At 44.1% G+C, this 25,236-nt stretch overlaps 1 protein-coding gene across 4 annotated transcripts in view; it reads right to left on the reverse strand.

The window, feature by feature from the left end:
- The window catches only part of LOC120571680 (glutamate receptor ionotropic, kainate 5-like), a 309,529-nt gene that overhangs the window by 225,380 nt on the left and 58,913 nt on the right, over positions 1-25,236 (reverse strand). The window lies entirely within an intron of this gene.

Consider the following 25,236-nt stretch of genomic DNA (forward strand, 5'->3'; position numbering starts at 1 on the left):
CGGGAAGGTTGGGTTTAGGAAAGGAGGGTTAGGAGGGTTAGGGTTAGGAGCTAGTTAGGAGCTAGGGGATTAGCTGTAGAAATATTTAGCGCAACAGCCAAAAAAGACAGAAGAGAAGCGTCATTCCTAGCTGACAAACATATACGCTGCCAATAGTATCATTTATTCGTTTAGACCAAAGATTCACGACAAGACGAGTTGAAACTTGCAACTACTTTTTGACGCATCGTCTCGTCTCATTTGTCGATGCAGAATGGCCAACCTGCCAGTTCGAACCGATAAGACAAGACGGTGTATCATCTCCATAGCGTTTTTTTTGTAAAAATTGCATCTTTTATCTAACAGCCCTGACAAATTATATTATTTTTGATATGGTTCACATTGGCAGAAGAACAGTGAATAGCTATGAAATCTATCTGGACAGACATTTGCTTTGGAAACACTGTTTCACACTTCCTGGTATTTCAGAAGCACTTTATTTTGGCCTTTTTAAATTGGACTTTATATGTTTCAAGGCCAAGCAAGGTGCTCTTTACTAGCTGGATATGTCATTTGTTGTGTCTGAATATGAATGTGGATAATGGTAGTGCTGGTGAGATGCTTGCTACAGCTGCATTTCTAGTGGTAAATCGCAGAAAACAACTATTTATTTCTCCGATTCACTGCTATGTTGCTGCTCTCTCTCTCTTCAGTCACTCTCTAGCTCGCTTGATTACACAGCGTGCTGGCGGGCGCTCGTTGAGGCTCTGTCTAAAACTCAGCAATTTCGACCAGTTGACAATTTGTGGCACAAGATAAAATGGATTATGGATCATTTTATTTCTATAGTTTGTAAACGTAAATGGACTGTATATAGTGCTTTTCTAATCTTAACGAAAACTCAAAGCGCTTTAACATAGTACAGGAACCATGGCCGAGACATTCTGGCTACCTGGGTTTCCGTCTGACCATCAGTGTTTCTGGAAATTACAAAAAAAAAAGTTCTCTCAGGTCCGATTCAGTGGCTGGTTCAGATGAGTTTTATTCACTGCAAAGTGGAGAGAGAAGTTCACAAGAAGCTGTAGGATTCTCTTAGCCTGACTAGCCAGACCCACATCAAGATGTTGGGTCTGGGAACTCACCATTGGCCTGGCTCAATCCGAGGGGCGGGATAAACGGTTGTCAAATTCCCTCTGCACGCAATAGGATAGCGCTACAACCAACCAGAGCAACACTAGTTTAACTCCGAACCCATGTTCCTTTTTAAAGAATGACTTCAGTGCCGTTCTTTGTTCTTTTCTCAAAGAAAAGCTGAACTCCAAGTCTTCCAGTGTCGCGGCCAAAGCCGATTCCAAAGACTGCTGTTTGCAAGTAGCAGGGAATTCACGCGGAACCGTCGCAACTCTGCCGTCCTTATGTTAAGCCCCGCCCACCGACTCTATACGCGATGTGATTGGCCTGACTAGAGTTTGGTTTTTCCAGCTCGCAAGCCAGCTGAGAGTTGCTAGACGGACCCTGGCTGCAAATTACATTTGCTGCCGCTATGGTGCGTCTAAATTTCTAGGTTAGGATTCTCTCTGACCAGAAGGAGTTTTCTGGTCTGGACTTGCATAGACCCAATACCGTCTGCTCAAACTATTGAAAAACTGTCCTTTGTTTAAATGAAGTAAAGTAAAGTTGAACTCCGCTGGAGCTGGCTCCAGCTCCAAACAAAAAGGTCCAACTCACACTGACCAAAGTAAAATGCTATGTTTTAACACTAAGGCTAGACAAAAGGCAGACAGACTTAATTAACACAGGAGACGCTACAAATGTGTCGATCAGAGAAAATAATAGGAACTTAATCAATGAGCAGATAAGAGGATATCAGGATAAATTAAGACTTAAACTGTCAGGTTATTCATTTTCTCCTTCAGGTGACACCGTCTGGATGTGTGTTCACATGCCATGATTCAGACAGAGAAGAAGTGGAAAAAACTTCAGCTAAATGAAGCGCAGGGATGCAGAACAATTATATTTGAGACATTATTCAGTGTCGTGACGTGAATCGAAAGAATGTCAGAGTGTCCAGACAGTTTGACTCAGGGGGGCACTTTGGCAGAACAGACGCCGCGGTCAGCTGCACTAACTGAATCGGTGACCTTTTCAGTCGGGGCGGCGGCCTTTCGCTGGCTGCAGAGTTTCAGGGGACGGAGTGGACTCTAACAGTTCTGAGGGGACGAACTGCCAGGGAACTGATAACATGGAGATTTGTCAGGAAAGAGGCCCAAAGAAAGGAGAGAGGAGGGGAGGAGAGAATTCACTTCACCCTGTTGCGTTTCGCTCCACCTTTTTCCCTGCCCTCCCATTTCAATTCTCTGCGTCGCGCAAGTCGCGACGCTTCCCTGGCATGGGAACACTTTCCCCGAAACCTTGAACAATGACAAAAATATGTGATCTTGTAATCACAGTGTGGGCGACTGTCTTCATAGACATTTGAGTTCAGACACCTCTTTTTGCCCAAAGCCTGTCCCCAAAATATCCCTCTGACTGATTGGTTAGACAACTGTAACATTATTACACAGACTGTCTTTTTGTAGACGGACCTGATTCTGCTTTGGTCTATGGCGGGGCTTCTCAAACGTATCACTCAAAGGTCCGCATCAAATTTTTATATGAATAGGTAGGATTGCGAAGATCCAGGACTTAGCCAAAAAATTGGAACATCGACAACTTTTCAGTCCCTCCTCCCCTTTCCGCTAAAGCCCAAAATGTTCTCCTAAGCCCCTCCCACCCACAAGGGAGAATGAATGCGTGTGCCTGAGCAGTGATTGACATGCAGTTAGACACCCCCCTGGCCCTGATTGGTGCATCTGAACAGGGAGCGGTGGATTTTTGCAAATCGCACTACAGGCTTTATGTGTTGCCGGATTTGTTTTTTTTAATTAAAATGTATTTACCGGCTTCATGTAGTTCTACTGGAACATAGGGTCAGTTTCAGCAAAGATGACAGAAAGTTTTTTGATTCACAAGAATTTTTTCCAGATCTCTTTCTTTTCCCCTACTACCTGCCCTCTATTTGTATCTCCGACTCGGCTTCTCCCTCTTTCTCTTTTTCTCTCTATTGGTAATTAAGCAGGCAGATTTTATGCTTTTCAGTCTTACAATAGCAGCTCCTGAGGCGGCCACATCGATGCCAGGGCTCACTGTCAAAGAGCTGCCAGATAAGACACACACACACACACACACACACACAGTAATTAAACGAGTATAATGTGAGCCAAATTGTATGCGCATATAATATAGACGTACACACTCGCAAACAGAAAGACAGACTCAGATATTGAGCTGTATGCATATTAATGACTGTATACGTATTTAAACATGCAGAGTATTGAATATCACACACACATGCACACAGCAGTGAGTGCGTGGCCTTGATCTTTGATCCAGAGACTTTGTGCTTTTTTTATACCACTCTACAAAGTACAAAAGAGCTACTTCCTGTAATCAACCAGCTTGGCCTGTCAATCAATGTCAGAGTGTGTTGTGTGTGTGTGTGTGTGTGTGTGTGTGTGTGTGTGTGTGTGTGTGTGTGTGTGTGTGTGTGTGTGTGTGTGTGTGTGTGTGTGTCGCGCCATGGAAAAGCCAGTCACCAGCCAGGCGCTATCAAACTCGAAAGAGCCTTCGTTCTCTCCTATTATTCGCCTTTCTTTGTCTGCGTGATCATTTCTATTTTCCGTTGCCGTTCCCTCTTTTCTCTCGACTCCCCCGCTTTTATTTTCTTCCCCGCTCTCTCTCTCTCTCCCCCCCCATCTATTCACGGGGACACTTGTCTTCCATTAGCCTCTCCATACAGCCCACTCTCCATGCGAGCAGTGGAAATGAAAAGAGTGCAGTCAGTCGGTCCCAGGGTCCGGGTTCATCAGAACATCTATGCTGTTGCTAGGAGACGCGAAGCCCCTCGGACCAATTTCGGTTGGCTGCGGACCTCAAAGCACTTCTAATAACAAAACACCTCGCACAAATGCTAAGTAGCCCAGTGTTTCCGTGCTGCGTTCGAGGTCACGAGGTCAACATCTGGGAAAATTGGACTGCCGAGTAGCAACCTTCACGTCGTTCCTCTCTGAACAATGTCAGTGTTTGGCGCTTTGTTTGTCTCTAGATGTTCTTTCAGCAGCCGACAACGAGCGCTCAAACGTCAACCTGACCCTGAACGACCCATCAAAAGTCATCAAAGTCAGAGCAGGTGCCTGAATATCAAAATGCATAGTACTAAAAGGTGCAGTAGGTAAGCCTTATAAAACTAACTTTCACAATAGAAAAAAGTGTTCCGATGCACCAATCAAGGCCGGGGGGGGCTAAGTCCTGGATCTTCACAATCCTACCTACAGCACATTTAAATAAGTAAGTAAGTAGTAAGTTAAGTAAGTAAATGGCAACACACAGCGGTGAAGTTTGACATGTTAGATAGATAGATAGATAGATAGATAGATAGATAGATAGATAGATAGATAGATAGATAGATAGATAGATAGATAGATAGATAGATAGATAGACAGACAGACAGACAGACAGACAGACTTTATTAATCCCAAACTGGGAAACAAGCTGCAAGCTACAGAGACATACACACATACTCACTCACACACGTAAAGAAAAAACAAGAAATATACTAGAAATAATAAATAAGATTAAAAAAATAAATAAGATAAGACAGCAAAGATAAAAATGCCTGAACAACTACTGAAGAAAATATGCTCAGAGGGACGACAAAGAATGTACATGTGTATGCAATCGTAGAATACAATTTACATCCTACATACACAGTATGTGTAAAACAAAATAAAATATGTAGAATGTTAAATATTAAATATAAAGCATAGACTGTAAAAAATAATGGACGTAGCTTCCGGGTCTAAGAAGTGAAGCCAACGCAGTCTCTCTAACTTCCAGCAGGGGGCAACTCCACCGGCTCCAAAAAGTGTATGAGAAAATGAGCCTACTTCTCACTCAACTTCTCAACTTTGGGTTTTAGGTTTTAATCATATGAATGATTTTCATTGGTCTTTCAATTATTTTTTCCTTGCTTATTATCCAACTGTCATTTTTACAAATGTTTATCATGTGAAGCACTTCTGCCGTTTTTCCATTACATGGTACCTGCTCGACTCGCCTCGACTCTACTCGACTCTACTCGACTCTACTCGACTCGACTCGCCTCGTTGCGCTGTGCGTCCGTTTTCCATTGCAGATTTTAGTACCGCCTCAGCGTGGCTGGTCGACTGCCGTGGGCGTGGCTTAGTAGCGTTTGCTTTTCCCCGACTCATTTCCTGTTTCACTCTTAACCCTCTGAGGACAAAAAACGCACCGGCGAGTCCAATTCAAAAAGCGATATTACAATTTTTATATACAATTTTACTATGTCATCCATATATTACGCTACTTTTGTAAACCCAAGACTTTTGTAAACTTATTTCAGGTATGTTTTCACAAGAGATTTTTAATTTTAGGGCTAAATTATCTCTTCATGCAAAGCTCTGGCTCAACTTTAAGCATCACTGTACAGAAAGCGGTGTATGTGCTGAACATTTTGATATGAAACACACGGGGATAGGTTCTAGGTTATATTCAAACACCCTTAAAAGGAGGATTTAAGAAGATGTCTATAAATGCCCTTAGACCTCAGAGGGTTTAAGTCATTTTTCACAAATTCCCGGCGAAAAAAAGTGAGCGAAAAGTTTGGAGCTCAAAGCCGTGAACGCCTGACTCCGCCTGCTCACGCTGACCACGTCGGTGAAACGTGCGAATACTTTAAATATGTGGGTTGCCGAAGACAGGCCTCGGAAACACCAGCCACTGTGTGGCATTTGAAGCAGCGAGCTACTTCAGAGTGTTTTTATAATCCGGCATCACTCTGCTGGATTTCATTGTGTGGAAACTGAGGTCATTTCACAGTGTTAGTTACCTGAGGGAACCTGACATTTAAATGGGCCTCCTCGTTATCACTCGCTTTCGCCCTCTCTCGCCTCTTGCTCCCTATCTCGCTCTCTCGTCCTTGTCCTCTAATGCCCGATATCCATTGAGTTTCTCCCCTCCGTCTGTTTTTTTTTTTTCTTCCTTCCCCTTCTCATCCGCTCTGCTTTCCGCTCTCTGGCCTTTTTTCTGTTATTTTCATTTCTCTGTCCCTTCCTCCCCTCATCCTGTCGCCAAACGCTGCATTTTCCTCCCTCTAAGGCCCGCTGTCAGTCACCTCGGCGAAACCAAAAGAAGCTATACGGATCAAATTCTCTCCCACTGGCACCTAGCAACCGGGGAAATGAAGAAGGCCACTGAACCAAAATAAACATTCGCAGGTGGAGCTAATGGACGGCCACTCAGTGGAAGAGGTTTGGATATCACCACATCAACATTGGATGGATGCATGTCATTGTGCTTTAATTACATGCCCCACGCTGTTTACGTGCTTCCATTCGCTTATAGAGTGACAGTTATTAAAGTTTATTTAGATGGGGACAGATACAAAGAAAATATAGATGAGCTTAAACAGTCATCTGATTTATGTATCATAGTGTTCTTAGCTAAAGCTAATTCCTGACACTAGTCCCTAGTAGGGCCTTTGGTTAACGGTGCCCTGCAATACAAAACCGTTTTTACTTGCATTTTTTTTAAATATTTTAGGTCCATATGTGTTTGTGTTATGTTGTGAATGTGAAAATGAACTGCTACCTCCTCTGTCAGCTCTAGCCACTGAACAGAAATCAGGCCAATTACAAAAGCTGGTCACTCTGACATCATGTTGCCTGAGCTCATTACTATTCATGAGCTCGTCCAGTTGCGCTGGGTAAAGGATTCTGACAGCCAGGCTCTCATTGGCTAGCTGTTAGCCAATCAGATTCAAACAGCTTAGCTTGTTGAATATTAATGAGAACTGGCACAAACGAGCTGAGTCTTCCTGCAGGCTTTCTATACCACGCTAGAATGGCTTGAAACAAGGTAACCAAGGCATTCTTTCCACAAAAAATGTTACAGAGTCCATGGTAGAACTTTAGACATCACCACAAAGTCATGAAATAGGTGTGGCAGGGCACCTTTAAGTGGGGAGTAGGGAGGTCTTGTTTCATTTAGGGATGTTCGTAACCAACACATTCTCACTCCCATCTCATCAAAAAGCCTACTGGCGCTTGGCCGGGACCCCTCTGGTGTCATTTTTCAACGCACTTGGTCGGACAGGCTGTTCTCATGAACAATTCGTACATATAGCTGCGAAAAAAGTTAAGCGCTGTAATTGATATGTATTAAGCGTATTCTTAGCCTTACATTTCTATCCACGAAGTTCCACTTACGGGATTTCCCTAAGAAAAAAAAAGCAAAAAAGAAAAATCCCTTAAAAAAAATTTGTATCAATTAATTTTAGAATAAAGGGTCTCAGATTGTGAGCGAAGAAAGGGTTACACTTTACTTGAAGGTATCTACATGACATGACACTGCCGTGAACGGAAATGGCACAAAGTTGAAGTTATTTTCAAAAACCTTAAAGATTCGGGAATTTTGAGAAAACATTCAGGACTGGAGCCCCAGAAGCCGCCACCCCCCTCCTCGGTCCATCTCTGCAGCATTTCCCCACACATTGATATATTTGTGGCGGCCCGCCACACAATCAATGTTGACCGCCACATACTGCCGTATGTGCTCTCTCTCTCTCTCTCTCTCTCTCTCTCTCTCTCTCTCTCTCTCTCTCTCTCACACAAACACTACAGAACCGACTGTGAATAGCTGCTACGTGCAGATTCATTAATGCCATTGATTATTCTACACACTCCAATACAGTAATGTAGGTGGCGGTATGAGCCTTAAACTTGGTTTGCGATCCGCTAATTAACACACAGAAGAAGAACTTGCTTTTTCCCCCACATCGATCTTTCCCCCCAGCAGAGATGGCGGCTGGAGTCCATCCGGAGTTTAATGATTAGTATTATGAATTTATTACCGGTATCTGTTGAGGGTTTTCACTGCATAGAGAAAAGTTTTGGCGCCCCTTGAAGAGGTTTTAGCCAGCGCCAAAGGAATATCACGTGCGCCAAAACGTCTGACTTTCAGCAGCCAGCCTCCCTCTCATCCACAGCCGAACGTTCTGATCGGTCTGAGTTTTTACAGGATCACAGCAGCAGCAGATGATGGATCTTTTTTCGCTCCTTTTTCAGAGCCCATAAGTTATTTATAGCTGTTGGTGTGTGAAGACCATTTGGAAAAAAAAATAATTTAAAAAGCGTATATCGGAAAATGTTACCAACCCTACCTTTAATCCGGCTGAAAAATGTGTCAACATTCTTCCACTGATCCCAAATTATTAGTGATTCTCACATCATGTGTTCTTTATCAATACTCGCTATCTTTTATTGCCGATGTCCTGTTTGTCCTCCTATCAAAAACATGGTAAATAAAACCCTCAATGCACAGGTCATAAGTCACTCTACAACCTCGTGACATGTCGCCACATGTAATGTAATACTGCAGGTTAATACTGTACACATCCAGACCTCCTGCAGGAAAAAAAAGACTCAATGTATGGGGATGATTACATGTGTTAATCAGATAATTTTGACTTGAAATGTTGATATTTTGGCCAAACTTTTTGGACTAAAAAGGTCCAGCAATTTAAACCATAAACACATACCATAATATAAAAAAAAGATTTCATCAACCAAAGGGAAGTGACATATAAGGATGTGCTGGTAGTTTAGGGGTTTAAGATGCTAAAATGTAATTGCAGTAACCCTAGTTTTAGTCCAGGCATCTTTGTTTTATGTAATCCCTCATTATGCTCTGTCTCCTCTCTACTATCCACTACCAAAAAAAGGCATGTTAAAAGGCCTGGAAAATCATATCACTCGACCCTATTAGCTCATTTCTGCAGAGCGATGTCTCCGAATCAGAAAATATAGCTTTAAAATCAGGACGCAGCTTTTCATTCATGGCGTCTGTTGTTGATTTGAAGCCTGCAGCTGTCAAACTGCTCTTCAGCAAGAAGCAGTCTCAGAGGAACAGTGGAAATTCATAAAGAAATTACAGTGTGTCAATGAAGCTGTTGCCATATGTCCAGTGTTACCTCTGTGTCCTATGAAGTAGCGCACTACAAAGTGTGGGAATGTACAGAATATGAGTACACTATGTGCTTGTGTGAACAGCAAACATTCTGACCTAAATATTATCCAGACTCTTGCATTATGTGAATGCATTTAAAATATTCAATGTTCTTTATATAAATATCAATACCAAAAGGAGTAGCTTTTAATAAAGTGACTGCTAACATTTGTTGTTGTAAATGTACTGCATTTATATAGCCCCTTTCTACTTTACCAGAAAAAGCACAAACACAAATTGCCTCTTACCCACTCACACACACACACACACACACACACATTCATACACCGAGGCGCTAACATGCAAGGCACTGGGCTGTCCATTCGGAGTAACTTGGGGTTCAGTGCCTTGCTCAAGGACACCTTGACACGCTGAGCCGTAGATCGAACCCTCAACCTTTTGGATTATTGAAGGACTACGCTCTCTACCTTCTGAGCCACAGCCACCCCCAATGTCAATCAAACAACCACAAAAACAAGAAAAAAAACAACAACCACAAAGCTAAGCAATTACAAAGGGACACAAAACGACCACAAAGAGACGCTAAACGACTACAAAGGGACGCTGGAGGACAACAAAGAGATGCTTAACAACTACAAAAGGACACACAACAACCCCAAAGAGCCGCTCAACAACTTAAATGAGACGCTAAACAACAAAAGGACACAAAACCACCCCAAAGAGACGTTAAACAACGACAACGAGACGCCAAACCAGTACAAAGAGACGCAAGACAACTATAAAGAGACGCCAGACAACTACAAAGAGAGGCCAGTCAACTACAAAGAGACGCCAGACAACTACAAAGAGACGCCAGACAACTACAAAGAGACGCAAAACAACTACAAAGAGACGCCAGACAACTACATAGAGACGCCAGACAACTACAAAGAGACGCCAGACAACTACAAAGAGACGCCAGACAACTACAAAGAGACGCCAGACAACTACAAAGAGATGCAAAACAACTACAAAGACACGCTAGAGCAGTGGTTCCCAACCTGGGGTCCGGGCACCCCTTAGGGGGGCGGCAAAGATCACAGGGGGTGTGCAAGTCTTTATCTGGTTTGAGGTTGAGGTAAAAAAAAAAATATTTAGACGTGTTAAACAAATTATGATAATACACTAGAATATATAATGTGTACAAAAGTCGGTATAAAAACTATATATTTTTGTTCTCGCTTAAAATTGTAGGCAGGCTACTTAGTAGGCCAAACCTCCGGGACCTCTTAACCTGGGGCCCTTGCTGTCATCAGGTCATCTGCTAGCTGCTAGCTGCTATCATCCTCGTCTTTCCTGCCGCCACGGCATCACTATTTTATGAATGAAACATGGCGGAGAAACGTAAAAGTGCTGATAACTGCTCTGTATCAAATAAGAAAGTAAGGGGAGGGCTCAAGGAAAAAAAAAGTTTCAGTGTGCGGGTCTTGCTCTTAGGAGAGATGCGGGACCATTCACGTCTCTGTCCAAGGACCCGTTGTTTTAAACAGCTGTCGGCTGGAGTCTTACAAAAAGCAGCTATTTACTTATGCACTTTCATGCTATTGTATATTATTCATATTATTTTATTTGGCATTCATGTATTACACCGACTTAACAATGCAGCTATTAATAATGTACAGTTTATTATTGCTTACAACCATGGTTTTAATAGCTTACGTATTTACTAATTCTATAATGGGAGGACCCCCATGAAAACGAGATGTTGCATCTCATGGGGTTGATCCTCTAATAAATGTTCATAAATAAATAAATAAATAAATAAATGTGCCTCCCTTATTTAGTTTGCCGCCACGGCCTGCGAAGAAGTAAAAGAAAAAGCACCTTGGGGTTGGATTGCCTCAGCACAAACACTCAGAAGGAAAGAAAACAGTGCACTAGGCTGCTTTAATTCCTTTTCATCTCGTTTCGCTTTCCCTCTCGGAGCGATTCAACCTTGAGCTCCTCCGAGTGAAGAAATAACATCGACGCGGAGGTCTTTTGTCATGTTGCGACCGCAGACGTCAACCCGTCAGCCCTCTGCAGGAAGCCTGCATTTCCTTCAGCGTCGACACAAAATCTGTAACGCTCACTTATGCTGTGATTAAGACAAGTGCCGGTGAAGTGGAATAATGTTATGTATGGTATGGTTGCCTCCCTCTCCCGCCTCGAGGACATGGATCATGTTTTTCATTCTTGGTCCATTTCATTAGTCTGTTTACAGGTACAATGCAGCACTAATGCAGCACAGGTGAAGGGTCCCAACCCCCATTTTCCGCGGCTTAGATCATCTGCAATCATGTAATTAGTCAAATAACCTTCAACGGCTGCATTTAACGATATACAGTCACTGAAAGCAGCAAGCCACACGCCCCTTTTAAAAAGGTACTGAAGCTAAAGTTGAAGGTTTCTATGCTGAATATTTATTACAAATTACAGCCTCCATTTTTCACAACTTAAAAAAAAAAGAAGTAAATCAACGGGGACAAAGAAGAAAAAGTAACGGCGAGCCAAAAGTATATCAGAGCTGAAATTACAGTGTTCAACTCACATGAAAAAACCTATTAGCCTAAGATACGGTAAAGTCAAAACGACTGTGCAGAGCTGCTTTGAGGGATCACAAAGAAACCCTACATGTCCTGGAGAGCCTGGATCTAATGCAGCTGTCCAATTCACAGAAGAGTCCTTGAAAACGAGAACATTTGACCAAAATATTCTGTATAACAGAGATTTGCGTTACCGTTAGCAAATATTCCACTCCTGCTCTGGCCAGGATTGAGACAAAATCATATGGGATCACGTCTCTAGGGTCAACACAAACTCTATTTTCTACATTAAAACCATCATTTCTTCTGCCAAGAATTGCTAAATCGGATGAACTAAAGTCAGACTTTGAGTCGGACTTTGAGTTTAAGTTCAGGTTCAGGCTTTGGAATCACTCAGCTGTCATTGTTGGTCTTGCTACAAAAAGGATCAAAACTACTTCCTGCATTGGCGCTAAACGTTGAAATGTTGTCAATGGAATCGTCCAATATGGACGCACTGTACTTCCTGTGAACACTGGGCTGAATAGTTATCTTTGTTTAATTGTTAGCCAGTAAGCGTGGTCTTGGTTATTAGTACATTTCAAAGAATAACAATTTTAGATATCCTGCTAACGTATAGTCTCACATTGCCAGATTTCCACATTCCTGGATAGGGGAAAAACGCTCTGGCTTGTTTGATTGCTTTAAGCGATTTACAACCATCCTGGGCAGCGCTAACTCCTGAATGCAGCAACGGTGCCCTTGCAACCTTTCCCACTGAAGACAGTAGCCAGCCAGACATAGAGTATATGGTATCTTTAGAAACTTTTGGATCTTTTCGAAGACAGCCTGTGAAAACAACATGAGGCTGTAAAGATTACTGATGCCTCCTGTGGCTCAGAGTTAAAGAGGGAAACAAACATACTAGTATCTCATTCCTGGGAAATGATTTCTGTATCACAGCAGGTAACATTCAGCAGCAAAGTTTTCACCTCACCTTCCGCTCTCTTTGCAACTCCAGTTGCATCGAGGAACAGCAAACAGAACCTCTTTACATGCTAAAAATAGCAAGTGTTTAAGAAAATTTGGACCGTGCGACAAGGCAGTCCTGCTTGGTTCTTTCGGGGAATGATTGTAAGGATTTTCAAAGAATATGTTTACAGTATTTAGTCTCTGACTGGGATGTTTTGGGACCGATTGGTGGGAATGCTGTGGACAAAGTTCATACGGAGATACACTGGTAAGAGCAAATGTAATTGAACCATGTATAATTTAAATAGCTCACGTTACTGTATTGTGTCAACAGTTAACTCCATTTAATACTGTATGTGGCGTTTTCTTTTGCTGGTTGCAAATGTGCCACCAAAACAAGTTCCTTACTAGAGGATGGATACCCGAACTGAGCCTGTCGGGACCCGACGGTACCCGATGGGCCGGGCCGGGTTCGGACAGATATTTAGAAATTATGTTCGGGTCGGGCTCAGTCACATCAGCGAGATAAGGCATTGAACATTTAAAATTTTAAAAAGCTTATTATGTAGGTGCGCGCCTGTGTTAACATGTGCTTGTTGCCCCGTGTACGCTGATTCCCTCATCTGTTGACATTCCCGAATGCCTTCCTACAGTTGCTTAATAAAAGCGGGCTTGCCACACAAACAAACAAATGTGTCATTAGTATGAGGAAAAAACAATATTTTAACTGTGTAGTGCATGGGCCGGGCTCGGACATAAATATCTTAATGCCTGTTGGGCTCGGACAGAAAAATGCGGCCTGATACGCACTCTATTCCTTACTCCTTACTCCAAACAACCAAAACAAGTTCCTTCCTGAAATTATTTTGCTGAAACCCGGTCGCTGCATCTCGAGCTTAGCGCCGCCCAAGACAATTGTGATTGGTTTAAAGAAATGCAAACAACCCCGGACCATTTTCGCTCGTATCCAGGAGTGTATGTGTGGAGGGGCCAGACCTTCCTCCGCGGCGCTGCGGAGATAGGTCTGGCAAATGCGAGACTAGTCGAAGCTCATGTAAAGACGCCTCGTCGCCTCCCTCCTAAGTGACAGTGGCGCCAACGCAGTTTTAATGATCCCATCCCTCGTCAACGGAAAATAACATTTTCTCACCCTTGAGATGCAAAGTTAGCAGTTACAGGAAGAGCATGTAGCAGCCTGTGACCTCAGCACGCGTGGATCGTTAACGGCAACTAACATCAACCGGCGGTGAACATTTTCAATTAGAGAAATGAGTTTCTCACGCTCGGGCCTCTGGGGATTTATTGATCTACACATCACATGGAAGAGCCGGTCTCAAGTGCGGCGCATGAAGGGCTGAAGGCCGTCATGCTCTTGTGCTGCATTGATTGGGTGCAAGTCGGGGTGATATGATAACAAGGCTCCAACTCTTGAAGGTAAGCTCCACAAAATTAGCAGTAATTCCGCGTATCCGCCAGGCCTCCAACAATGGAAACATTCAATGAGGTCTGCTGATGAAACTCTGAGACAGACGAGGTTTGAGTGTGAATGAAAGAGACCAACATGTCTGGCTTTTAGATGTCATTAAATCCTAGACTTTATGATTTGTTTTAAAAGGAAAGCTGGCAGCAAACTCCACTTCACTCTCTACAGTTTTGCTTTAGGCTGCTGGAGAGAAAGTCTGCAGTAAGAATCCGCTCCAAGGCCAGAAGAAATGGACGGACTGCTTCAGCGTCCATTACAGGAGACAATTTACTGTCAACTGCAAAGAAAACCAACAAATCATCTGAGTTTAGCTATGTACAGTCAAGCCGTTCTCGCTTCTAACTCGTCAAATACTGCAGTTTGGTAAGTGGCCTTCAGCGTCTGATGCACACACACACACACACACAAGTAAACGGACTGCACTTACTGTATGTAGCACATTTCTACCTTGATGGACAAAGGGTTTTTACAATTGGCCTCTCTTTGACACACACTCCCACAGATGGGGACTGAGCAGTCAGGCAAGCCCTGCCGATCAGGAGCAACTCGGGGGTTGAGGGTCTTGCCCAAGGATGTGGACATGTGGACAAAACAAGTTCCACCATGGACGAGCTACTCTACCCCTTAAGCCGCAGCCGCAAGGATCCTTTAGGCTGCCTACACATGACCCGCGGTAAAACAAACCTTGGCGTCGCGCACCGCTTGGAATTGCCGCCGAGCGCTGCACTCAAAGTTGGAATTATTTCAACTTTGACCTTGTTGCCGCTGACCCTTTTAAAGGCGCAAAATAATTTCAGAAGCTTGGGGTTTTACCGCGGATCATGTGTGGGCATCTTTAGTGAGTCCAAATGAGTCGCTCCGCTGTGAGATGACGTAGTATAAAGATCGCCATAAAGTCAGCGTAGGGACTCCAGAGAACTAAATAATTATTAGTTCAATTTAGTGCCGTCATTAAACGATTAAAATATCTAATCGCGATTAATCGCATTAATGTCATAGTTAACGCGCAATTGATCGCACATTATTGTCTATTCTAAATGTCCCTTGATTTCTTTTTGTTCCATTATTTTTTTCTCATTTTAATGCTCTTATCAACATGGAAAAGTGGATTGGCTTGCTTTGTGCTTTTGTCGCCTGTCTTTGACGAGGGGGGGCAGAGAATTCGCATCAGCTGTGTGCTTGGCCATCAGCTGTGTCCTTGGCCATCAAGTGGTATTTCAGACTGGACGTCCTTCCATGATGGCTCAGTTCCCAACGACAAAACACACACATCACTTTGGTCTTGTCAATGGAACCATTTGGCAACTTTTAAAAGTCAACTTTCCATTCAGAATCTTATTGGCATCCATTTCGGCGTCTCGCGCTCGCCATCCACTCAAAGCGTAACATTAGCCTGCTACTCTTTGGCCGGCTCGCGAGCCCAAACAAGTGTGTGCGGCGTGCCTGTTGTTTAGTTTCCGGTCTAGCTAGATCCGGCGTGGCGCTGTAGTTTTTCTAACGTCACTAGTTGTTGCAACAGCATGTGAAAAAAACGACAAAGTTTGCCAGGACCAAAGAGAACGTTACTCTCGCGATAAAAAAATTGACGCCGTTAAAATGGGTTTGCGTTGACGCCGCTAATAATGCGTTTAACTGACCGCACTAGTTCAATTCAAAGCGATTTCTGATTGCTGCAGTGATCATTTCTATTACTAAGACTGATGCAATCTACTGTAACTTATAATCAGTGCCTTGATAGAATGACTGGCTTATGACGATGTTTCAGAGGATAGAACATCCACCATCTGTGTCCAGTATAATATAATTTTTTTTTTGAAGATTTCATTGAAGATTCACGGCCCTGAAAACAATACAACTGCTCTTCAGTAATCAAACCTCCTCCTCCTCCTCCTCACTCGCCATGACTTTGTCGAGGCAAACGCTGGCCTGTGTCGATCCTAGCTGCCTATAAATATTTATGATCATGCAGAGCAACGGCAGCCTGCGCACCATATATACTTTTTTTCATTATCTCCGGATCGCAAAGAGGCAGATGAGGTCAGCTGAGGTCAGTTGAAATTATTACAAATTATAATGGACGCTTATGCACATCTCGCCCTTGGGTGATGCGTACAGTATGTCACCTGTATGAAGACACATTACCAGTCAGAAGAGGATGGATTGCTGTAATTTAAATATTGTCAGTCATTGCTGTCTCTCTGCCACACTTCCCTCCTTTCTTCTTCCTCTTCTGCCCGCCGATCTCCCGCTTTTTTGTACCGTACGCTCGGTTACCTTTTCCCATTTTTCTTCGAGGGGAATTTTCTTCCTCCACTGGGGGAAGCGACACACAATTACTTTGGGGGGGGATGATGAGCTATTCCGAGCTTTCCATGACCCCTGACGATATCTAATCAATTTAGAGATGTTTTTTTTTTCTTCTTCTTCTTCTTTTCTTATTAATTAATTAAAAAGAGATCAAAGAGTCAAGATAAAAGCTTCCACCGTTTTGCCACGGAATGATTTCAGCAGCTCTTTTTTTTTTTTTAAATGAACATGAAACATTTGCGGTCGCACACACACACTTTCATATTGACACTCTTATCGTAAACTCATGAAATTCTCACTCACACACACACACACACACACACACACACAAGGCCTCCTGCTCTCCAAACATGCAGCCCCTTATGTTTATTTATGATGCCAATATGGAGCACTTCAAAGAATTGTCCAGCCCTTAAGAAAAAAATCAAGTCAACCCTCCCCGAGGGGATCTGCCACGCAGCGTCTGTAAACGAGATCCAAAATTCTCCGGAAGAAACCAGCGGCCGGCGAGCCGAGGCCCCGGTGACTCTTGAGTCCTTCGAACCCCGAAGTGGTCGCAATGAAAAGACAAGAAACGCATCACGATGCAACCATCATAACAGCAGCGTCTGGAGCTTTGACTCTGCGCTCAGGACTCACCCGAAGAGAGAGAAGCTGCACCGACATGGACCAAAAAAAACGGAAAAAGGAAACCAGTTTAAGCAGCACTTCTCAGAAGAAAAAAAAATTCTACCGTGGAGGCCGAAATAATCTCACTGGATCATTCAAACTAGAGATGTTCCGATACCAGTATCGAAAAATCGCCCGATACTGCCTAAAATGCTGGTATCGGTATTGGACAATACTGGAGTTACCATGGAATTTAGCCCTGAAGAAAATCTACTTTAAAGTAGTTCACTTTATGTTCTTTTTCACGTTTGAATGACTGCCTTTTGGATGCTTTTATATAGACCTTAGTGGTCCCCTAATACTGTATCTGAAGTCTCTTTTATATAGACCTTAGTGGTCCCCTAATACTGTGTTGACCAACTGCCACTTTGCTTGTTTGCAAGCTATAATGTCTCTTTTTCTCATGGGCGGGCCAAATTCTATGGGCGGGCAAAGCAGAGAAAGGGGAGGTAACCTTTTCCCCTTATGACATCATAAAGGGAAGATTCCAGATTCACCCATCTAAGCTTTCATTTTCTCAAAAGGCAGAGCAGGATACCCAGGGCTCGGTTTACACCTATCATCAGGCTGAGGGGAACTTGTATTAATGTTAAAAAAAAAAACTCATAAAGTGAAATTGTCACCTTTAAAGCTGCTGCGGTGAATATGAAGTTAATACAATTTTCATAGATATTCTCAATTTAAATCCAGTCCAATTTAGTCACAGCTCTCGCACAAAAAAGCTCTCCTAAAAGTCTTTAAAAATGACGACATATACAAAAACAAACGAACCGGACACACTCTGATAAGCAGAGTTAATCACATCCAGGGGTGTTGGGCCATTTGTTTAAGTATGCCTATAATGTTTAAATTGTGGCTCGTTTTTGGCACATTGCTATTATGATGAGGATTTTGTAAGCAGGAAGGAGAGATTTTCAGGAGAAGAAACTGCGTGAAGTGAAAGCGCGTGAGCAGATCATATCCTAATACTATTTCACATTGTAATGGTTTTACTTTTAATCTTTTGCATGTGTGTGTGCTGCTGCGTGTCCCTGTGTGTGCAACAAGCATGGTGTGCGCGCGCTGTGCACGGGCCTAGGCGCATTTTACTAATTCGCTGTTAAAATAACAATGAAATGCTGCGCTATTGACTTTAGACCGGGTTTTTGTTGGTCAACGGCGCGATCACTTCCCGAAGTCAAGATAGCAATACGCCCAGAATGCACCCGAACACACCTCCCTGTAAGACCCATGAGTGCACAGATGGGCGCACAGATTGCCGCAGGTGCAAAGACACTTGCGTCGGGCTTTGCGCTGCGCTGCAAGATAGGGCCCCTTCGTCTCTAATCCAAGAGATTTCTTTAGTTGTGACTGCATGGTATTCACCCTCCATATCCACACTTTACACTGCTGCCATCTGGCCGCAGACACAGCACTCTGAGGTGTAAAAGGTCTCGCTTTGGCAGATGTTTTGTCCCTTCTGCCATAGCGCTGCTGAACAAACCATCGCGCCGACTTTTTATAGATCCGATGTCGTCGTCGTGAATGTGCTTGTTTCTATATGTCTATGTACCTGTCTTTATGTTATCTGTTGATGTATCTGTCCTTATATATTGCCACGTGCATGAAACAGACTGTGAAAACCAATTTCCCCCATGGGACAATATCTAATCTAATCTAACCAAACCAATCTATTTATCTATCTGTCAGCTAGCTGGGTTTCCCTACCGTCTCTCAGATGAGAGACGAAACGTCTTCAATCTCCGTCCAGTTTCCCTTGACTTCAACCTTCCTGCTGTAACTGCAACCTAGACGCCTAAGAACCTTCACAGACACCTGCTTAAGGCAAGTTTTCTGCCCCCTAGTGGTTGTTGCACAGCTCCTTTTGGATAAAAACTCTAGCAACTCTTGTCAAAACACAGTGGAACCAATACCAGTTCTCAAGGGGGTTCAAGGGACTATTTCAAGGCTTGTTCAAGAACTATTAACACAATCTCAGACTTTGATCTCCACTCGAAATCCAACCCCTCATCAAACTTTCTTTATTAAAACATGGCGTAGGATGTAGATTAAAAGCACAGACGGGATACGTTTCAGTGTTTTGCAGAAGGCAACAGTGTGCAGCAGCAGCAGCAGGTCGGCGCTGTCTGCCTGAGGTTTTAACCCAGAACATCTGACAGCGCTGTGAGCAGAGACATTTATAGCTCGAGCCGCCACTGCGCCCGGTGGGATTCCAGACGCCACATCAGCTCGCTATCAGCACCTGGCCTCGACAACGCCTTCCGCGCTTTCACAACACAACCCCGAGAGCAGCTGATGCTGCAAAACGACAAACTCCAAAGTGTTTGTGTATTCATGTACCTCGCCGCTCTCTGTCTGTGCAGGGGGACTCTGTGTTTTTCCTGCGTCTCTGTAGACGGCGAAACAAACAGCCGCCCGTGTGATTCGCCCCGCGGCCCGACTGCATTTGCATTAATGGCCCCGGCACACGCCGCCATCGCCGCGAATCACGCTCCCTCCAACCGAGAGAAGCTGCTGAAAATAAGCTCGGGGAAGCAGTTCAGTTCACTTCCGAGCAGCCAGGATCCTGTTGATTCATCCTGACACACACAAACGCATTTACTTGTATATGTTTTTACTACAGTCAGTCAGACATTTCTGCATCAGCGTGTTCACCAAAACTAAATCCTTTTCATTATCAGCGATGTCACTCAAAACACAGGTGTAATATTTGTGTCCCTGTACTATTTTTCTTTATGTGGACATAAATAAATGGTTAAAATGTGAATGCAGGCTCAGCCAGCACTGGTGGAATGTAACTAAGTACATCAACTCAAGCACTGTACTTAATTACAAATTTGAGATACACTTTTACGTTACTCTTTTCTTGTCATGCCACTTTATACTCCGCTACATTTCAGAGAGAAATATTTTACTTTTTTACTCCACTAAATTCATCTGACAACTTTAGTTACTTTACAAATCAAGATTGTTGCACACAAAACACATATAGTTTATAAAATATGTTTTATTATAAACTAAACTACCCAACAATATAACGTCCTACAAGTCCAGCTGACATGATTAGACCATGAAACAACTGTTTGGATTGTTTCCAGTTTCTAAAATTGTTCTGCCTTGAGTACTTTTTACTTTTAATACTTTAAGTACATTTCCCTGATGACCCTTATATTCTTTTACTTAAGTACCATTTTAAATGAGGGACTTTTACTTGTAACTGAGAGTAGTTTACACTGTGGTATTAGTACTTTTCTGAATACTTCTTCCACCAGCCAAACGCCCGACGAGAGCGTTGGCATTATGCGTGGCCGTACTACATTTACCTTCATCAAGCCCCCCAAAAACGACACCAGGCTGCTACAGTATAACCATACAGACCTCTACGCACATCCGACTGCTCGGTAGGGACTCCACATTTCTCCGTTCTTGGCTGAGATGGACGACATGGCGCCGCATGAATTAGCCAGCTGCTAGCGGACATTTAGCTTACGTTAGCGGCTTAATCCCGACAAAACACCACAGTGAATTTCAGCCTGCAAGCACGTTTAAAAAAACTAAAATCCCAGAATTTAAAATTGGAATACCTGCCCAAAGAGCGAATATCCAAATAGCCAACACATCTCACTCCCAGGGCGTCAAAAGCGAACGCTTGGTCAGGTGCATTTTGGCGTTTGTTAATGACGCAAAAAGGTCTCCTTTAGCATCTAGCCCTTTGGCGTCACTATTTTGACGCTCTGGGTCGGGACTCTTGGCGCCCCTTTTCGATGGTCTATGTCGGGACGGACATTTAATTGACATGCGGCACAAAAAACGGGCCAGTTAGGTTCAGCAAAAGATGGTGGGTGGGGTTACAAAATGTACGTTTCAGTGACACGCGGGACCAGAACGTGACACAAACCCATTTGAAGAGTTGAACGGGTGGGAGTATTGGAATATTCGAGTACAGCCCTAGTGTAAACATCATAATAGCACGGAAAGACGCAGGGTATTCGGGTGATGTGGAAATCATTAACCTTTCTGACTTTTATCTGGTAAAAAGCAAATCCCGGTTCAGGATGTTTTAATAAAATTCCGAAACTGAACTGGAAGTCCATGTTGAATCATGTTAAGTCCAGAATACAATATATCAAATATTTATAGGTCATTTCCGTTGTCTGACCTCATTCTGTCAACAATCCCAAAAGTTTAGACTCAGCCGAGAAACACACTTCCAACTGTACTCCAAAACCTAAACCTAAAAAACATACAAATACAGTTTGCTCCATGCAGAGGAGAGGCGATCTCCCCTACCGAGCCATTCTGACGTTCTTAAATTCATTTTAAAGAAGGAACATTACAATTTTTACAACTCATAATCACAGAATGGAAGAGAAGAAAGTCAAAAATCCCTCTTTTTTTATACATTTACACACAATCCACAGGCACAATTGACACATTGGGGCCTTTTTTAACGTTCTGAGTCAGAGAAACGTCAGTCTTGAACTGGCAAAGACACTTGCGTTGGGCTTTGCGCTGCGCCGGGTGCAAGATAGGAGCCCAGAGTCTTAAAATACAAATAATCAGGCACGTCATTTTCAAAAAATAAAATCCACGACGAGAGGATTATGAGTCCGGCTGCAGCTCAAAGTGGTATTTTGGAAAGTGAAGAGTTTTGGAGTTTACTTTCCCGACTTGTGAGGAAAAGTTCCTCCATGACCAACTTTAAGCAGCTGCGGTCAGTTTGTGATGGAGGAACTTCATGTTCCACAACCTGTAGTCAGCAGTTCAGAGAGTGAGCTTATTTCAGGAAAAAAAAGATGTAAGATGATCTAGTATTTAGAGCGACAGCGGTAGAGAGTAGTATGAAAGACCGAAAGTCCACAGATCAGGAGGCAGGTCAGGGTGGAGGATGGGTTAAACAACACAGGACTTTGTCCTAGGTGACCAGAGTTCGTGTTCCCGTTCTTGTCCCGCGTGTCACCGAACTTTGGCATCTAGCCCTTTGGTGTCATATTTAGACGCACTTGGTCGGGACTCTTGGCGTCACTTTCCGACTCTCTGGGTCGGGACGTACATTTTATAACCCCACCCGCCATCTTTTCCTAAACCCGACTGTCCCGTTCTTGTGTCGTCGCGTGTCGGTTAAAATGTACGTCCCGACCCAGAGAGTCGAAAAGTGACGCCAAGAGTCCCGACCAAGCGCGTCTAAATATGACACCAAAGGGCTAGATGCCAAAGGAGACTTTTTTTGCGTCAGAAACAAACGCCAAAGGCACCGGACCAAGCGTCGCTTTTTGATGCACTTGAGCGAGGAGTGAGAATGTGTTATCTCACGGCGAGTCTCAACGGGAGGCATTTATTAAGTCCACAACACATGTGGACTGGATGGGCAAAACTTCCATGACTCCCCCCCCACCCCAACAAGGCGAAGAGCTGGTCCACTCTTTCCACGGCCAGAACGGAATCCGCATTGCCCCTCCTGGAGCAGGCTGTTCTCATGAAGCATTCGCACAAAAAGCTACGAGACTTTCACCGAGAAAACGCGTGTCCCTTGGGAGCATTCGCCGCGTGACGCTCACTTTTTGTAGCCGAAACTTAACTGCCGAAACGACCGACAGCTCGCGGTGCTCTGTACCCAGCTCAAAGTCACCTTTTATCGGGTAAACTGCCGCTGATACGGCGACATCTCACAGAGCTCTGTAGCCGCCTACCAGTAACCTATTCTCAGGTAAACTCAACTACCAATTGCCGCTGATTCAGTGACATGTCCCCAGGGCTCTGTAGCTGGCATCACGTGACCAACTGGCGGTTGCCTGTTTTCGTATGATAGCATACAAGCCCGTTCATTAGAATGCGTTGCTTCAATCTGAGGTTCTACAATCTGTCAGAGCCACCTTTCCAGCAACCTGGACTAAACCTTCCCAGGGAGGCGGAGCAGCGTGATACCCTGATTATTGGAGCACACTCTCGTGCCATCTTTGTTCAGACCCTGGTCTGCCACACCAGAGGCACTGTCCCCGACCTCCACCGGACGCCGATGAGGCGTTTCAGCCAAGACAATGCCCAGCAATGTCCAGAGCCTCCAGCATCTCAGGGCGAATCTCGTCCACCCCTGGCGCCTTGCCATTGAGGAGCTTTTTGACTAGCTCAGCAACCTCTAGCACAGGAATATATTTACAATACAGTTCAATCAAGAACGGCCTTCTGGATTTCTGAATCGTTGAACTATTTTTTATCCGATATCTGACAATAAATATCAAGCTCAACAACTGTGGACTTAATGAGGTGACTGGGCTCCAAAGTCCCTCGTCTTTTAAAGCTGTCTCAAACACACACACACACACACACACACACACACACACACACACACACATTCTGCTGTGTAACATCTCGTCAATCAGTCGCCTCTGGAAACACACACCTGCTGAAGTGACTGAAGACCATCTCCACTCAATAGGCTCTTTATCACTAGGGATTGTGTGTGTGTGTGTGTGTGTGTGTGAGAGAGAGTTGAGGTGCTCAGAGGAAAGATGCTGACAGATAATCAATGTCGTGTGATTGGCTCGTGACCCACCTGCTGCTGGCAGGGCAGGCTCGCTGTCGTGACGACCCAGTTTAAAAAAGATCCTAGCTCGCTAGAAAATTGGTTTGTGGCTAGAGATCCTTTTATTTGCTGCTGCTGGTGTGTGTGTGTGTGTGTGTGTGTGTGTGTGTGTGTGTGTGTGTGTGTGGGGGGGGGAAGGACGGACTGGAGGGAATGAAGGGGACGCAGTGGCCCACAGGAGAAATAGATTAAAGGAGCCATGGAATGATGTGACCAAAAAACTGCCTTTTTAAAGGGCCTGGGTGGTTTTTTTTCCCTTTTTTTTTTTTTTTTTTTTTTTTTTTTTTTTTTTTTGTTTTTGTGTGTGTGTGGGTGTGTGTGTGTGGTGGTTGTGTGGGTGTTGTTTGTTTTTTTTTTGTTTCTGCTTCTTGCCCTCCCCCCCCTCCCCCCCCCTGTTGTTTTTTTTTTTTTTTTTTTTTTTTCGATAGAGGAACTGGCAGATTAACTTTTGATCGAAATGTCTGAGCTCCTCACCCTTTAAGGCTGAGCTCAGCCACCCTACGGAAGAAAGCTCGTTTTGGCCGCTTGTATCCACAATCTCGTTCTTTCGGTCACTTCCCAAAGCTCATGACCACAGGCGAGGGTCCGACCGGTGAGATGGATTGGTAAATCGAGAGCTTTGCCTTCCGGCTAAGCTTTCTTTTCACCACAACGGTCAGATATAAACGCCCTGCATCACCGCCGGCGCCGCACCAAAGCGCCTGTCCATCTCACGCTCCGTTTAAGCCTTACTCGTGGACAAGAAGAGGTACTTGAACTCCTTTGCTTGGGGTATTAACTCACTCCCAACCCACTTTTTTTTTCGTTAAAACCCTTGGCCTCAGACTTGGAGGTGCTTTAGTTATACAAGGTTGGGATGGTTGGCAGTTCGTGAAATGGTCACGTTATTTTTATTTATTGATTCGTGTACAGGTCACAGTGTTCTCGTTTATTTCGCGTACAGGTCGCAATTTTCGAACATGACCATTTCACGAACTGCCATGACGATGGGCTGCTCTGGGGGCGGGGGGATGCAACAACGGGGAAATGAAACGCCACACGCCGGCGACAACAACAGGACGGACCGCCAGATGCGGGACGCGAGCCCCGGGCGCAGGGACACGATCCGCGGTCTCTGTGGCAAGCAACAACGGGGAAAGGAACCGTCACACGCAAGAAACGCCGACAACAGCGGGACGGTTGTGGTTAGGAAGAGAATAACGCAGAAAGGAACTGTAACGCGCGGGACGCGTTCCCCGGTCTCCTAGGTGAAAGTCCCGTGTTGTTTGACCCATCCACCCCCCCGACCAACCTCCCTGCGCAGATTTTCGCCTTATCAATACTACTCGCTACACTGTAAAAACGAGAACTTGAAATTGCTCATCTTACTTTGATTTTCAATTAAACAGAACAAAAAACACATAATTGCATTATAAACTTTGTTAAAGTAGTTACTTCAACTCACTGTATTAAGTTTATTGTGATAAGTTGGTCTCACTTCAAAATGTATGGTGGCCACTTTGAAATTGTAGTTAGACTCAAATTGAGGCCAGGTCAATTACTCTTTTCATGCTCCACGCTAAAACAGGGTTTTCCTGGGCAGTTCTGCAGGGGTTTTCAGTTGCCTACCTTTTCGG

Source organism: Perca fluviatilis, chromosome 13 (assembly GCF_010015445.1).
Source record: "Perca fluviatilis chromosome 13, GENO_Pfluv_1.0, whole genome shotgun sequence".
Lineage (NCBI taxonomy): Eukaryota > Metazoa > Chordata > Actinopteri > Perciformes > Percidae > Perca > Perca fluviatilis.